Genomic DNA, 16,376 nt, shown 5'->3' on the forward strand with positions numbered 1-16,376 from the left:
TTTGGGTCAATGAAGGAACGCTAACCAGAGGATGCAAATGTGCCTCTTGCTGTGCAACTTTGCAAACCAACAATACGCTGTCAATATAAACAGACAGGAGTCTGATGGTGAGCAGAATCTGCTCTGCACCGAACAGCCCTGGTGACGAATTCAAATACTATGCGGAGCATACGAACAGTCTCTGAAATTGCATTGTTGTGGGATTACCGGGCACTGATCACTCTAAGCCTCAGGGAGATGTATAATCGCCCTGTGCCATCACCTCAGCTCTAAGTACAGCCGGAGACTCTGAGTCTCCTGTGCACAGTGCTTGACTTCAAATTTGATCTTCCTCTCAACAGCTAAATGCCAGTGAGTGTCTGCAAAACCCACTGCAAGGGACAGCCTGCAAAGCCAGCTCAGATAACACAAGCCTTTGTGGTGTCCCCAAATGTTGTGTCTCTTGTACACATTCCAGTGTCACTTTTTTTTTTTATTGAAAGGCAAAGCTTTTACGGGCAGTGATTATCCTACTCATTTCTGCAACATTCAACCATGATGACAGCACCAACTGTTGGTGTCAGGACACAACAGATACTTAAAAATACTAACTGCTGCTTCCAGCGTATCCTTACCCAGAAGCCCCTGGTTTTGACACCGTTGTTGCTAGGGGAAACCAGCTCCTCTTACCACAGGTGTCTCAGTTCCTAAGGAAGGGTTTGTTGTTGTTGTTTGTTTGTTTGTTTGTTTTGCCTCTGAGGGGACAGTAGACAACATCTGAAGACATCTTAGTTGTCACAAATAGGGAAGGAAGATGTCTCTGAGATCCTCTGGCTAGAAGCCAGTGATACTGTAAAATGTCCTATGACGCAGAGGACAGGCCCTAAACAGAAGTGGTCCTGATCTTACTTACAGGCGACAGAGTCGAACTGAAGAAGCCCTCATAGAGACTTATTCCTCAACAGCAGTTGGCTCAACCTTATTCCTATTACTCTCCATTTAACCTATTCCTTCTAAAACCTTTACCACTACTAATAGTCCTATAATGTGTGCGATATTTATTCTAACTGTCTTTGGGTTTGGGATGCTTTCATTCCAGTTGGACTTTCAGAAAAACTATCCAATACATCAATACTTCCAAAGCAGAAATGAAACCAGGTTTTAAAAGTGCTACCTACTAACTGGCCTGCTTTAAAATGCTTTTGAATCTTTAGGTAATTTTAAACGAGGAGGAAAAAGATTTGGGGGAAAAGCAAGGGCTCTGGAGAAGACAGCTGTCTATCCTCACTGATAAAAGTTCCTGTAACCATGAAAGCCAAATGGCCATCACCATTGTCCCTGAAGCGCAGACACTATGTTACCAGCGTTAAGCACAGTGACCACCACCTATTACGTGGGGTGCATGGCTTTTAACCTAGTCACAACCTGCCTAAAGGCTGCTCACAATTAGAAGCAGGAAAAAATGTAATATTTGAATTTTTCATTTACTTGTCAGTTGCTATTAAATTCTATAGAAGAAGTAACACTCTTAAGTGAGAATATGTGCTAGATATGTAATATATGCAATATACATGAGTGCAGAATAAATGAGATGTGTTTAGAATTACCAGATTCAACACAATTCCTGTGTCTATCATAGAATCACCAACAAGAATAAAGTCCCATAACTCAACAACAACAAAATAATACAAAGTGAGAAAAACATCAATTGTGTTACTTCACTCCTCTAAGTCTGGTATTTGGGAGGATGAGACCGGAGAATTTACACAAGTTTGAACTACATAGAAGACCTTGTCTCAAAAAAAAAAAAAAGTCAGGAGCTGAACATAGTGGCACATGCCTTCAGTCCCAGCACTTGGGAAGACAGGTGGGTCGATCTCTGTGAATCCAAGGTCAGACTGGTCTGCAAAGGGAGTTCCAGGACAGTCAGAGCTACACAGTGAGGCCTTGTCTAGAAAACAAAACACACACAAACAACAACAACAAAAAGAAAACAACACCCACTAAAAACCAAAATAAAGCAAGTGGAAAAAGCACTTAGATCTTTATTTCTCTTCCTCCCCTCTCCCCCCCTCCCCTCCATTTCCCGCTCTCCCTCCCTTTTTTCTTTTGAATTTTTTGTGAACTAGGCTTGAACTCATAGGTTTAAATGACCCTTCAGCCTTTCCGGTAACTAGAACTGGGCAGGTCCGTACACCCAACACCCCCAGCTTTAAACACACGTGTCTTCAAAGAAGACTCAAAAGTGACACGTGAGCCCACGATGGCCAACGTCCGCATCACTGGGAAGACACAATCACAACACAGAGAAGTATGGCGTCTCCCCGTCAGAACTGCCACCAGCAGCAGCAAGACAGAAAACACCTGCGGACTCAGAGGCCTCAGCCCTGTGGGAGGGAAGGGAAAAAAAGCTTGGTGGCCGTGAGCAAGCTCCGTCTTGAAAAAGAAAGAGTCCATTCCAAGCGTCAAATGATGCTCTGTTGCCTTCAAGGGCTTTTTCCCGCCTTTTCTCTCCCTCTCTGCCAGAATTAGAAATGTTTTTAATCAGTATTAGTTCCTGTAAAATAGTGCGTCATGGTTTCGTAGAAATCCGAACAGCTGATGAAGTGGGGCGCGGGGGGAATCTTCTGGATAACCGGCCCCGTGGTCTAACCCATCAAAGCCGCCCTGTGAAGGACACCCCGGCTCTGTGAGCCCTGGCTCTCTGCCGTCCCTCAGATCCCTTCCTCCCGCTAGATGCAGTTTCCTCGGATGGAGGTGGTTTGGGGCTTGCAGCAAAGTGCCATTTTAAAAATAGCATTTGCTTCAACACCGAGGGAAGGGGAGTTACAGACTAAACCCCAGAGCGATTCATTTTTTAATAAGATCTGCTTTCTACCTCAGAAGCGACTGACAGCGACTTTAGACAGCCTTAGTCAATACTGCTCAGCTTTCTTTTCTCTGGATCAGCTTGCCTTACGATGCAAACTCTAAGCGTCCTTCAACCAGGGTTGGAGACACGGCCCTGGCAGAGGACTAAGGTTCGATTCCCAGCACCCTCATGGATGCTCAAACCATCTGAGGCTGCAGTTCAGGGAGCCAGTGCCCTCTTCTGGCCCCCACAGGTACTGCACGCATGTGGTACACAGATATTCATGCAGGCAAACCAGTCATACACGCACAAAAAGGAAATTTTAAAAAACTTTTCTCCAACTAAAATAGCATATTATGAGAATTCCTAGGACAACTGTAAGTATTCTGGGGGGGGGGTAGAGCAAATACACGCATTCCTTCTCAGGATAACAGTCTGATGTTTGCCGTTGTCAGTATTTCAGAGCCCCCAAGGCATCATGGGAAGGCCCGTACAGTCTGAACGAAAGGTTGTCTATATGACCCCTCCCGGAAAAGGAGCACAGCAGAGCTGACCACCCTGAAATGCCATGGGTTCAATCAAATTTGTATTCTACTACACAATTAGGTACAAGAACATTTGAAGTCCGTTTAAAAGCACACTTTAAAAAAAAGTATTTGTTTTTACTTACATAAAGACTGCAATCATTTTAAAGCTCAGTTTTGGTTGCTCGGTGACCTCTAAGCTTTCTGCCCGGCAGGCTGGGAGAGGAAGAGGGGAGTCCCCTGCAGACGCCGCCCGGGCATGGAGTGTGCTGCTGGAGTTTGGCCATTTGCCAGGTGCCGACCTGGAAAGTGTGCGGCCAGCTCGGCCCAGACACTCGTGTGCAAACTACATTGTCTTCTTTTCCGCAACCCCACATTCAGGATGGCACCAAATCCCGGTGTGCTCCTGCATCCTCCTACTAAATGGGATTCCCAAGCCGATTCCACTCCTGGTCCACAGCAGACCCAGCTGTAGGTCTACATTTGCACCGATCGCCAACCCCGCCAGCCTCCTCCAGTTCTTACTCTGAACTATCTAGTTTGCAGAGTTTCTAACAAACACAGCCAGGAGGAGTGTGTACTGATGCTTTCAGCTTTAAAAGTTCTTCTGGCCTCCCAGCCTGCTTCCAGCCTCAGGGCTCCCTCTGCTCCTCCTTCAGGAAGCTGACTACCTGGAAACCCTCCCCAGTGGCGTCCACGCGGCCCCAGCCCCAGCAGCAGCAGCAGCAGCAATGGGAGCTTCTCTCCTGCCCACCTGGCTCCCGCAGCATCAAACAGGCATCTTCATCCCTGCACTTGTTAAAGGCCGAGCGTCTCCTCAAGCCGTCACCACGTCACCTGGCAAGCAGGGTACAGCCGACAAATGCAGACTGAGCAAAGGTCCAAGTCCAGTTTTACCCGTGACGTAAACGGCATTAAATCTCACGTGATCAGTCAGTTCAGCCTCCGCCCTAAAACTCACGGTTTTGCTAGTGTCGTACAATACATCTCTTTTCAAAGGCAGGCTTACACGATACACACAACTACTTCTGGGTGTGCACGGCTACAAATAAGGTTCCCATGTTTTTGAGCGCATGTATAGGTGTGCGTGCTGAGGTGCCCGAGTTTCTTGGTTGCCTGAGGGGTGGGAGAATCACTAGTAACGCCTGTGCGGTAGACAGCATGTGCCTACAATCCTGGTACTTGGGAGACTGAACAGGAAGATGGGGGTTTCAAGGCCAGCCTGGCATCACAGTGGCGTGTTGACTCAACAAACAGTTCACTGACAGACTGCTTTGGTTGCCATCCAGGGAAGCTCAGAAGTGACGGTGTATCGACGGCCCCAACTCCTGATCTGCCGGTGTCACTGTGGCCATTAGAAATGTGACACCACTTCAAACTGTCTTCCGTGTCCCCCTTTATGCAACCTTCCTACTCCTGCTCTTTGGAAGTTCTCTTTTGGCTGTGGGCTAACACTACATAGTTCTTCTTTGTCTAAGGATTAGCTCTGAATCCCTGTGCCCTTTTCCCCATTAAAGCCCGCAACTCCCTAAGCTGCTAGGGAAGAGGAGGAGGGGGATGAAGGCAGAACTTAGACACGGACAATCAAGGATGATCTGGGCCTATGCTAGGGCTGAGTGGCTCAGGATGAGATGAGATTCCTAATCTCTATGACCTTTCAGTCCTCCCAAGGAGGCCTGAATTGAACCCAGGTCCTCTGCAAGAGCCGCCAGAGCTCTTAACTACTGAGCCATCACTCCTGCCCTGATACTATTTTCAACATTTTTCTTTATTCTTGAAATTTTCACACATAAAGACAATGGAATATGATCAATATGTCTTCCATTTTCCCCTCCAACATGTCCATAGCCTCCCAACATATCCCCTTTTCAACTTTATGTCTTTTTTTTTTTAAATAACCCAATTACATCCTGCTAGTGCTGCCCACATGTTCATGGGTGTGGGCCATCCTCGGGAGAATGGGAATCCCAGGACTGGACACATTCTCAAAGATGAACGATTCTCCTTCCCTCAGGACCCATTCTGCTCATAGCTCTTTAGTAAGGGGTTGTACTCTGAGCTCATCTACTCCATCTATGTTGGGATTTCAGTGGGCGTGGCCGTGTGCACCCCAGGCACCGTGAGCTCACGAGTCCAGTAGCCACGTCAGATCCAGAAAACCAGCTTTCACAGCTCTCTTCCCCATCCTGAATGTGATCTTACATTCCTTCCATGATGTTCCCGAGCCTTGGTGCGGTAGGCTAGGGGTTAAATGCACGTGAACTGCTCAGAGCTGAGCCCTCCGTCTCTCATTCTCAGCACTTTGATAATGCATGCATCGCTACATTGACTGCTGCCCGCTGCATAGGTGGATAGATAGGTGAAAGAGAGAGAGAGATGACAGACAGACAGACAGACGGATGGATAGATAAATGATAGATAGATGATAGATGGATAATAGACAGACAGATAGATAGATGATAGATGGATAGATGATACTAGATAGATAGATAATAGATGGATAGGCAGTCCGATGATAGATAGAAAGAAAGGAAGGAAGGAAGGAAGGAAGGAAGGAAAGAAAGACAGGTGATGATAGATAGATAAGCAGAAGCTAGAAAAGAAAGACCAGTGACAGACAGAATATAGATAGAGAGCAGTAGGTAGGTAGATAGAAAAAAGAAAGGAAGGAAAGGAGAAGGAAGAGAGAGAGAGAGAGAGAGAGAGAGAGAGAGAGAGAGAGAATAAAGCCCCTCTGATGAGGTCCTAGCTCAGGACTGGTCTCCACTCTGGGTCCACAGCTTCCCTGGGATATTATCTTGACATCTGCCTTTCTGCTCTCCTTCACCCTCTGTGAACTTGTCCGTAGAGCTAATTTTATTTTTTATGTTGTTTCTTATTTTGTGGAATGCCCCCATCTCCTGCCTGGTTGGGGGTCCCATAAGCAATTTGGATTCCGTAGTTACATGTAAACAATGATAAAAAGAATAAATATTATTCCCTACCCCACATACTTACATTCTGAAGCTGCATCTACAATATCCTCACATTAAAAAAATCAACACAATTTTGTTTTTTAATAACCAGAAAACTGTGTATACAGTATATTTTTTTGCCAGTGTTTTAGACATAATCACAATAGAAAGCGCAGAGAATGCCATGGCTCTGAAATAGCATCGGTGCAGCAGCTGTTACTGTTTACAAACACAGCCAGCACCTAAAGGCCAACTTACATAAACACAGTTAGTCAATAAGTCAAAGGGAAACGTCCACGCACACAGAGCTTTGTATGCGGCCAACTGCTGACCCAACTCACACTGGATGAAACTCGACTGCCACCAGAAATCAGCGAAGGACGCACGCCTGTAACCCCAGCACTCGGGAGGCAGAGGCAGGCGGATCTCTGTGAGTTCAAGGCCAGCCTGGTCTACAGAGCAAGTTCCAGGGCAGGCTCCAAAGCTACACAGAGAAACCCTGTACCGTAAAACAAAAACCAAAAACCAAAACCAAACAAACAAAGAGCGAAGGGTGATAAAAACACGCAAGAGAAAGGCTCGTGGGACCTGAAATCTTTTCCACGCGGCACATTTTCTCACTGTCCCTTTTTCCTGCCGCTGTTCCCGGCTTTGCGCAGTCTTCCCTGCCATTGTCAATCATCACTCCTGGTAGTCACTAGTCACTGGTGGCCCCTCCCCCTTCACAGATATGCTCTGTGATTCATTCTCCCACAGGCAGGATGGTTGCTGAGGGGTTTCCTGGGCCAGTCTGCTGAGCCCCCCCCCGTGACTCTGGGACTTTGTACTCTGCTAATGCCAGGCCAAATAGATGCTGCCTCCTGGGGACATCTGCCAACCCACTTTCTACAAGGCCCACCTCCCTACCGTTTTAAGCTTCACACTGTCCCAACAGCACTAATGTCCCAGCTTTAAAATCACCTGCCCTTTCCCGGCTCCTCCCGAATGCCAACTCTTTCCCCTCTGATTCTCAGAAAACAAAAAGAGGAACTCATTAATTTATAATGAAGTGTGAACAACAGGAGAGGTCAAATATCCTACCACGAAGCAGAAAAGAGGCAGACTCCGGATCCATTCCTGGGTTGTCATTGTTTTCCGAAAGTGCTGCCGAGACAGACGATACTAGCGCCAACAGTTTAAGAGAGCAGTATTTCAGTTGGACACTCGTCACGTCTAGCGCGCCTTGAGGAAGCTCTGAGCATCTGCTCGGCACTTTCCACAGCACACGAAACTCGTATGCATACCCACTCCAAACAGACCTCGGAGGGATCAAAGGGAAAGGCTGGGGGGGGGGGAGCTAGCATACAGATTAATGCTGGACTTGAGGGCAAAAGATCCCTCTCTCTCGAGAGCCCTTCCCAAATCAGTGAGTTTAAGCCCTTGTTTCTGACTGTTCCTATGCCCACCATCTCCAAACCCGCTGTAAGCAGTCGCTCTAACTTACAGTCTTGCAAGTGGTCAGATGTTAACCACATCAGCACATGACTGTAATCAGTCCCACACTTGAGAGGCTGAGGCAAGAGGATCTCTGAAAACATGAGGCCAGCCTGGGATTCACGGCAAGACCCTACCTTAAAAAAAAATCCCAGCATGGAAAGGAGAGATGGGCATGAGGTCCCACCCCTAGCCGAGGAGATACTGATGCACAGCTTTGGGGGAGGGCCAGTCAGCATTGTTTCTTAAAGCTGTGGCCCTCCATAGGTCAGTCCACTCCAGGGGAAGGCCACAGATCTCAGAGGACATATGGGCGGCACAAACTGCATATGATGACTTAAAAAACCCAAGAGGACACAGGGGAGTGGAGAGGTGAGGGATCTGGGAGGAGCAGGAGGAGGGATGGGTATGACCAAATCACACTTTTCAAATCTCAAATAGCTGAGGCGGGAGGGAAAAGAGCGAGGGCCGGGGAGACAAGAGAGGAAAAAGCAGGGCAGAGAGAAAAACAGGCAAAAAGAAAGAAGTACAGTGAATTGTCTAGAGGAGGAGCAGAGAGAGAGAGACAGACAGACAGACAGACAGACAGAGAGACAGAGACAGACAGACAGACAGACAGAGAGACAGAGACAGACAGACAGACAGAGACAGACAGACAGACAGAGAGAGACAGACAGACAGACAGGGGGGAGGGAGAGAGAATTTCATATTTCATATTTAGCATTTTCATGGGCAACTCAAATGTCGATTAGAAGAAACAACAGAGCTATGTAAATCTCCTTGGCATTTATTTCATGGTCACACATGTTCTCTTTAAATTAAATATGGGCTTCAGAGCAAGGGCGGAGAAGCTCAGGGCTTTCAGTGCCGTGACCCCTGAAGGTCTTGCCCAGTGCACACTTACAATCCATCTCTTCATATTCATGAACTTCGTCTTACACCAAACTGGACTGAAAATTTAAAATGCAGCCTCTTGGATTCTTGTGAAGTTGATTGGGAGTTAATTAGAACTTGCCAGTTATAACTGTACAATCGCTGGGCAGTGGTGGCATACGCCTTTAATCCCAGCAGAGGCAGAACTCTGCGAGTTTGAGGCCAGCCTGGTCTACAAAGTGAGTTCTAGGACAGCCAGGACTATTACACAGAGAAACCCTATCTCAAAACAAAACAAAACAACCTGTACAATCAAACATATCTTCTAGGCCTGACATTTACACAAATTCTAGTTTTCTTTTTTTTTGGTTTATCGAGACAGGGTCTCTCTGTGGCTTTGGAGGCTGTCCTGGAACTAGCTCTTGTAGACCAGGCTGGTCTGGAACTCAGAGATTCTCCTGCCTCTGCCTTCTGAGTGCGCCACCACTGCCCAGCCAGACTCTAGTTTTCACATGGCCATGCGAACTCTATTTGAGTTTGGTGAGCAGAACTTGGTGCATATTAAAGAGCCTTTAGCATCCACAGGAACAACATAGAAAAGGCTCACACCAGGAGTCTGAGTATGCACACTAAGACTGTCAATTTTGATGTGACTTTGGGGAGCGGTGGGGGGAGCACCAGTGGATTGTGTTATCCATTTGTTGTTAAAATCCCATTAAAGTTTTATTGGGGTGGCTGTATTGTATTAAAAACCTGGATTTTTCTAAAAAATCTTCCATTGCATATTTAGTGGATCTGATATGGAAAACTGCTAACGCAGTAAGAGTTATCACTGAGCTTTCTGGGCTATAGTGCTCAGTGACAGTCTTCTGGGGCGAGCTCCTGGGGGTCCACCTGGGGTGAGCTGAACTCAGAATGCTCCTCGTCTGGGCTGACTTTCACTACAAGTCCTCAGCTCACTTCAACACTGGCTTCTTGAAAGATGGACTTTTAAGACCTACTTTATGGGTGAAATGCCTTTATAGATTCTTATTTCAGAAGGGACCACGGGTTCGATGAAGAGAGTTTTTCATTTAATTAGTATTTACTGACTGACTGCTGAGCCCAGCGCTGTAGTCAGAAGTAAAGGAAGGAGAAGGGCAGATGAAACGCGGTCCCCTCCTGTAAGGATCGCCTGAGGGGCAGGAATAAATGAATGTGTGGACAAGTCAGTGCTAAGCAACACAGGAGACTCAAGGACTCACAGAAAGACATACCCGCCACCAAGGTGAACTGAGAAAATTCCCCGAAGGCAGCAAGAGGGCCGAGTCCACAAAATGAGGACTCGGTGGTGGGAGCTGAAGGCATCCAGGGCCTGAGCCTAAGTTCAAGAAATAGGCATGGAAGAGGGAAGCCTGGGGGTGCATGGAAACCTGTAATGCACTCTTGTGTCTGCGTGAGACACATCGGAAGATAAGCCTGGCAGAGGACACCACGAGGGCACAGACAGGAGACCCGGGGTCCAGCTGCCACCGGGTGACGCAGCATGAAGATGAGCACACACTTTTCACAGCCCTGATGACATCTAATGCTGGCAATTATCTTTAAATCCTAATGGTTTTAATTAGCACTGAGATAATTTTCAGGAATGCTTGCTTTTAAGGAAGGCCTAGCTCATTGCCAGGGGATGTTTGTTCATTTTTGCTATGTTCCTGTTCCTACACAAGTATTCATCAAGTTAGCGTAGCACACCACTGCCTGCTCTCACCGTCAAAATTAGAATGTATACGTCTGCCACCCTTGATTTAGGACAGCTTCCCAGTTCACTAGCGATAGCAATAAAGGGAATAAAAACTCAACAGTCCATAATTGTAACAATGCAAGATTTGTATTTTCAACATACACCCAGTTTACTGGATATTCTGCATACACCCTGGTTTCTGAATTCCTACGTGCTCACAAACATAAACAGGAGTCTCCCCCCAAGTTTTGTTCAAATGTTAGGATTTAATGTCAGATGCTTCAAAAAATAACAGCCAAGAAAAGAACATTTATTGATCATAACCCTGACCTTCCTGCCACTGGAGCGGCCCCTGGGTTAAGACTTGGATCGTATTAAAGCAGACTATGATGAAATCGCTTTTCTTGTAGTGGGGAGGGAAGGTCAGGTATCACTAGCTGCCTCAATGATGCAGTGACCATCTCTCTCCAACTTGGCAGCGTACACTGTACTCTCACTCATCAGAATTCAATTATTTGTAAAACCGACATCGAATTGTTTTATTCCTGTGAAAGAATAATTTCTTGTTTTGTTTTTTTTTCTCCTCCTCCAGTTTGAGCACATGATCACAAAGAATACACAAATTTGCCATTCCTTCAGTGCTTCGATATCTGTGGTGAAGTTTCCTACAAAACAGGGGTGGGGATGCTTCTTTTTCTTCCTACATCTTAGGTTATCAGGGATGCATTAGCTGATACTGGTGAGTATCTTCTAATTTGTTCATTAACTATGGAACATGTAAAATAAGAGGGAAAATATTCGATAAAGAAAACACCAACTGTCTCACGCTTAAAAGGCTTGACGGGTGCTTATAAGGGGTTAACCTTCATTTGTCTTTGATTTTTAGAAAACACTACTAGTAAGTGAGATGGCTGGATCCAGGCCATGCTGGCATTCTCCTAAGCAGAGCTCAAACCCGGGGGGGACACCCCGACAAAGCCATCCGCTCAAGCATAAAAGTGGGGGCTGGCAGTATCTGGACAGCTCCAGCAAAGGCCAGCTTGCCAGCTTGCAGGAAGCTGACTTGCCATCAAGAAGCCTTACCACTAGAAGCTATTTTCAGAAATATTATTTGCCACTCTGGTCGTCTTATCACATTTTAAACGTTCCTTGTTTATAAACCACCACACCGGTTTCTTATCTGCGATGCCCTTGGATTACCAATCACAGACTTGAAAGTGATCCAAATCGTGTTCCCGCCTTCCTAGCGCAGAGCACTGAATGCTGGTCATTTGATGTAGAGTGTCGTTGAGCTGTATTTTTATTTGCCTTTTAAGTATAGATGGATAGTTTCTGCATGTAAACATCCGAGGGCATTGACGGGCAGGCTAGCACATTTCACAACCACAAATATTCCTGAGGAACTGCCTTGGAAGCGCCATCATTAAAGGGCCAAAGACCTAACCGCTATGTTATTCTCCGCTCTCCCTGCTAGCTAAATGTTTACAGGAACCTAGCAAGCTACTGCACGGTCATTGTGAACTGGGGCACTAAAAGTAATTCCTGGTGTTCCGTGGCACGCATTCAACCGAATTACATACAATTTGCTTCCAAAACGAGATCCACATCATTTGTAGGTTATTTCTCAAAATTACCAGTTCTAGCCAAGAAATACCCCAGCGGAGGACCTCAGAACTATCATTTTCAATTGCCACGGTCGAGAGAGAGAGGGAGGAGAAGGGGTAAGAAGACGTGTGGCGATTAACCACCCATAACAAGGCTCCCCATGCTCCTCCTCCCCATCACAAGGCCGGCGTCAGTCAGTCGCCTGCATCTGTCCCCACCTCGCCCCCTCCCGTCTGCGCAGCGTTGGCACCCAATGGTAGGCCCAGGAGAAGACAAATACAACCCAAGCGCTAGCTACAGACACGTAACATTCCTAACTTTTCCCCCTCTCTCACTGTGTTCCTCAAAGGTAAGCAGAGAAGAAACAAATTACAGAAGTACGAAAAAAGCCTTCGTGGCCAAAGGCGTCCCGGAGTTTTCAAAATCTCCCCCAGACTACCTTACACACACTCACACTCGCCCCTCCGCTGTCCCCAACTCTCCAGCAAAGCGCTACTTCCCCAAGCAGGGTTCCAGAGCGCCAGTTCCTGGGTGCAGGACAGACTGCATCCCACTGCGCTTGGTCCACGCGCATCACGCATCCTCGCCCACACCCCGGGCCACGCGTCCCCGGGATGGGTCCCAGGTGCCAGGCTGCCGTGGAGCCCTCGCACATTACACACGCCACCCAGGCTCCACGGAGAGCCAAGCCCCACGCCCGAGGACCTCAAGGACCTCCCCAGTGCCCACGCTCGCGGCGTGGCAGCGCTTACCTGTCGGTGTGGTGCCACGCGTGTCCCCCCGCGCTCTCGGGCTGCGCGGTAGCTGCAGGGCCCGGGCGGGCGGCGGCGGGACCGAGACAGCGGCTCCAGAGGCGTCAGTCAGGCTGGAGCCTCCTCCTCGGCCGCCCGCGTGAGTGCGCCGCGCTGGAAGGGCGCCAGGCAGCCGTGCGCGCAGCCCCAGCCAGGAGGGGCCGTGCGCCCTGGCCGAGCAGCGCTCCCCGCCCCGCCGAGCTGCGCACCCGCTCGTCCTGCGCATCGCCTCTGCAAAAATGGCTTTCAGGGCCAGAGGGATCTCCAGGTCATTCTCAGAAGTGTCCTCCCCACCTGGACCCCAGGCAGCGGAGGGAGGGGGCCGTCCCCAGGAGAGGCAGAGAGGACCACCAACCGTGTGTCTCCGGAGCCTGGGGACTTTGAGTACTTGGTCCCTTGAGGCCACATTTACTGGCTGGCTGTTCCTTATCTCTGTATCCGAGGCATAGCTCGCCTGGCACCAGCCCAAGAAAATCTGGCTGAGTGGCAGTGGAGTTTCAAACTAGTCCTGAAATGGTGTGGACTGTGGTTTCTTACCCAGTATATAATACATACTATCTAATCTACTCAAGATATACATCATGGGCACAAAGAACCTTCCTGCCCAGCGGCCTGGCTGTCCCCTAGGTCGCCTGCCTCTAAAATGCCACTTGGGAAGTGGCACCGGTGTGTTGAAAGCCTTTGATTCCCCCACCGAGCCTTACAGGTTTTCAAAGAGACAGAGGATGGCATTGGGTCACCTCAGTTAGTCCCACTGAAAGCATACCCCGAGAGACCAGAGCACCTTGGAAATGTAACCGAAAGCCCTTAGGTTGAACTTCTTTCCCTAATCCTAAGGCCACCACTTTCTGGAACATGTCACTTTTGCATCATCATCCAAGGGTAGCTTAAAATATATCGAGGAAGTTTAAATGCTACTTCAATTTCAAACTGAAAGCCTCTCTCTACAGCTGGTCCGTCTGTATACCCTTCTGCAGGCCAGGTGTTGGGTTTGAGATTGCCCTGGGGGAGAAAGAAACCCCAGAAGAAATACTGCCCAGTGTGGGAACCACTGAACGTCATGGACTGGATGAGGGCATTTTGTGTGCACTTTGAGGCAAGTAAACTAATTAGGTTCTCTGAATTGATGACGTGTGGCTCAACTCCCACCCCCACCCCTCCTTCCCCAGAAATGATAGTAAAGAATTGATCCAATCAGTTTCCTCCTTCCTTGGGCACACAAAGCCTTAGGAAACCTTTGATAGGCTGGCTCCTGCCACGAAGGCTGTGAATTCACAGAATTCTCTGGGGGGTAGGAGTGGGCCAGGCCTCTAAGTGTGTGTACTCTGCCTTTTCTGGACTTTACTCCTGAAAAAGCTAGGGAGACAAAACAGTAAAACCCGCTGGGCTTCAAGACAGAGCGAACACCGACCCTGGGGAAGAGCACTCATGCTGGCTGATTTTTTTTTAACTGCCCTGCTCAGGAGAACTCTGTTCTTCCTCTGTCGTTTTTGGATCATTTAAGAGAAACATAATTCTCGTCCACCAGAGCATTTTGTTATGGAAATGCACACAAGATCAGAGTGCCAGCAGTGATTTGATGGCAATTCCCTTACAATTTTGGTTAGGGATCTGAAAACCACAGCTAAAATATCCCTTCTCTGGGAGAGTACACCTACTGGGCAGACTGCGAGCTTTCTCGTCTGTCCGTCCCTCTGCCCACACCCCAAGTGTATGTTATGTGTGAAAAGCCTGGCCTCCAGCAGGAGGCGCTGTTGGACAGCAGAGCGGCTGACTTAGAGGAGCTTATTGGCAACATAAAACCGAAGAGGATATAGGTATCCTGGCTCCTTTTCGAGATGGTCATGAAGTGAACAGCCCCCCTCCTTTGTCAAACACACAGGGCCAAACCCTCAGAAACCACAAGCCAAAAAGCCTTTGCGTTGCTTTTCAGTTGTCAGGGGCATCCTGTCATAGCGACGGAACGCCGACTCAGAGTCAGCAGCATCATCTGCGGTAACCAGTGTATGTCTCTCATACCCTGTATCTGGTCCAGCTTTGGAATGTCCCCGCCCACCCTTCCCGCTTCTCTGCATCACACACACACACACACACACACACACACACACACACACACACACACACCCTAAGAGCAGTGATGTCAGGGAGGAAAGGTCTGAGGGGTGCGGTCGGAGTGGTGGAAACGCACTGTGCCGGAAGCAGCTAAGCAGCCGGAGTCGGTGGCGGCTGGTTTCACGGCCTCGGCAGGAAGATGAACGGCTACAATGCTCAATCCCTCCATGGCACGTCTGATCGCTACATCCCATCCCATTTCCTCCAAACTTTCAAAAAGCCTCCTGCTCTAGGTACTTCCTGCTGTTAAGATAAAACAGACCCAACCCAGACAGCACGAAAGGGTTTCTTTCCTATCATAGCTTACAGTCCAGCATGAAAGGCAGGCAGGGGAGCAAGCAGGAACTGAGGCAGAGGCCGGGGAGGGAATCTGCTTACTGGCTCACTCCTTACTCCCTGAGCACCTGGTACCTAGACGGTGTGGACACAGAGCGCTCCACCTGACACAAGTCCATATCCTTCAAGACCAGCACACAGCACAGGTGTCACAGTAGGGTAAGGACATGGGGGGGTTGCCTGTGACAGAGATGGGAATTCTAGCCACCTTGAGAAGTGAGCGTGAACGCCTGGGCTACTGTCCCTACCCACTTTGGCGTGAATGCCTACATCCTGGGTTACTGTCCCCACCCTGCCTCTTTGGGTACTGCCCCATAGGGCTGATGTGGTGACAAAATGTCCCCCTTGCAGACATTGTGATACAGGTCATATAGACAGCCCAGGAAGCCTACTAGGTGTAGAACCTACACCTAGAACTAGGTTTTGAGCATAGAACCCTCAGCTGTTAAAGTAGTGGCGTATATAAGAAATGTCACTGCTGATAAACAGGAAGGGGCTGGGGTGAAGAACGGGCAGGTGGCTCTGATTCTGAGAGAGGGTTTACTGTGAACGCTCCCTGACACTGAACTCGGTGAGTGTCACACGGGCAGCAGCAATCCTTCCGCCCTCACGCCTCACAAGGTGAGATTCTCATTTCTCCCTTACAGCTGAAGATGCTGGGATACAGCTCAAACTCCAATCGCTCGGCATGAGTCCAGAGCCCAGGCACGGGTCTCTCCTGGTCCTTCCCGAGTTCACGTGGAACTGTAGTGTATGGACATAAGGTGACACCTGAAGATGTTCCCAAATCAGGCAGGGAGGCCCACGTGTCCTCACTTACTCATCTGCAATATGAGGGGAGTGGACACTCACATCCCTTCTCCAGGGAGTGACAGCCTTAGCCTGCTGTTGTCCTGTGAGAACTGGGTATGTTTGCAAAAGACAACATCTAGAATTTTTAGGAAAGATGGCTCAGTTTAGGAAAAGTCCTTGCTGCACAGAAGTGATACCTGAGTTTCACCCCTAGACCCCACTGGAGAGCTGTCCGGGTGATCTCCGGATGTGAGCTCTCAAACCCTCCGCGCCATATGCACAGAGCCCCAGCACCAATGGCCAGCGAGAATTCTGGCTGAGGGTGCCATTGGGCTGTGAACCCAGTGTGGCAGTGATCAGACACCC

General features: G+C 48.6%; 1 protein-coding gene across 1 annotated transcript in view; it reads right to left on the bottom strand.

The window, feature by feature from the left end:
• Smad9 (SMAD family member 9) overlaps positions 1–12,915 on the bottom strand; it is a 44,557-nt gene extending 31,642 nt beyond the window's left edge. Inside the window, exon 1 of the mRNA XM_005077464.4 lies at positions 12,732–12,915. The gene's annotated coding sequence lies outside the window, so the exon portion shown is untranslated. The remainder of the gene's footprint in view (positions 1–12,731) is intronic.
• Between the last annotated feature and the right edge of the window lie 3,461 nt (positions 12,916–16,376).

The sequence above is a fragment of the Mesocricetus auratus genome, unplaced genomic scaffold (genome assembly GCF_017639785.1).
Source record: "Mesocricetus auratus isolate SY011 unplaced genomic scaffold, BCM_Maur_2.0 Super-Scaffold_100011, whole genome shotgun sequence".
Classification (NCBI taxonomy): domain Eukaryota; kingdom Metazoa; phylum Chordata; class Mammalia; order Rodentia; family Cricetidae; genus Mesocricetus; species Mesocricetus auratus.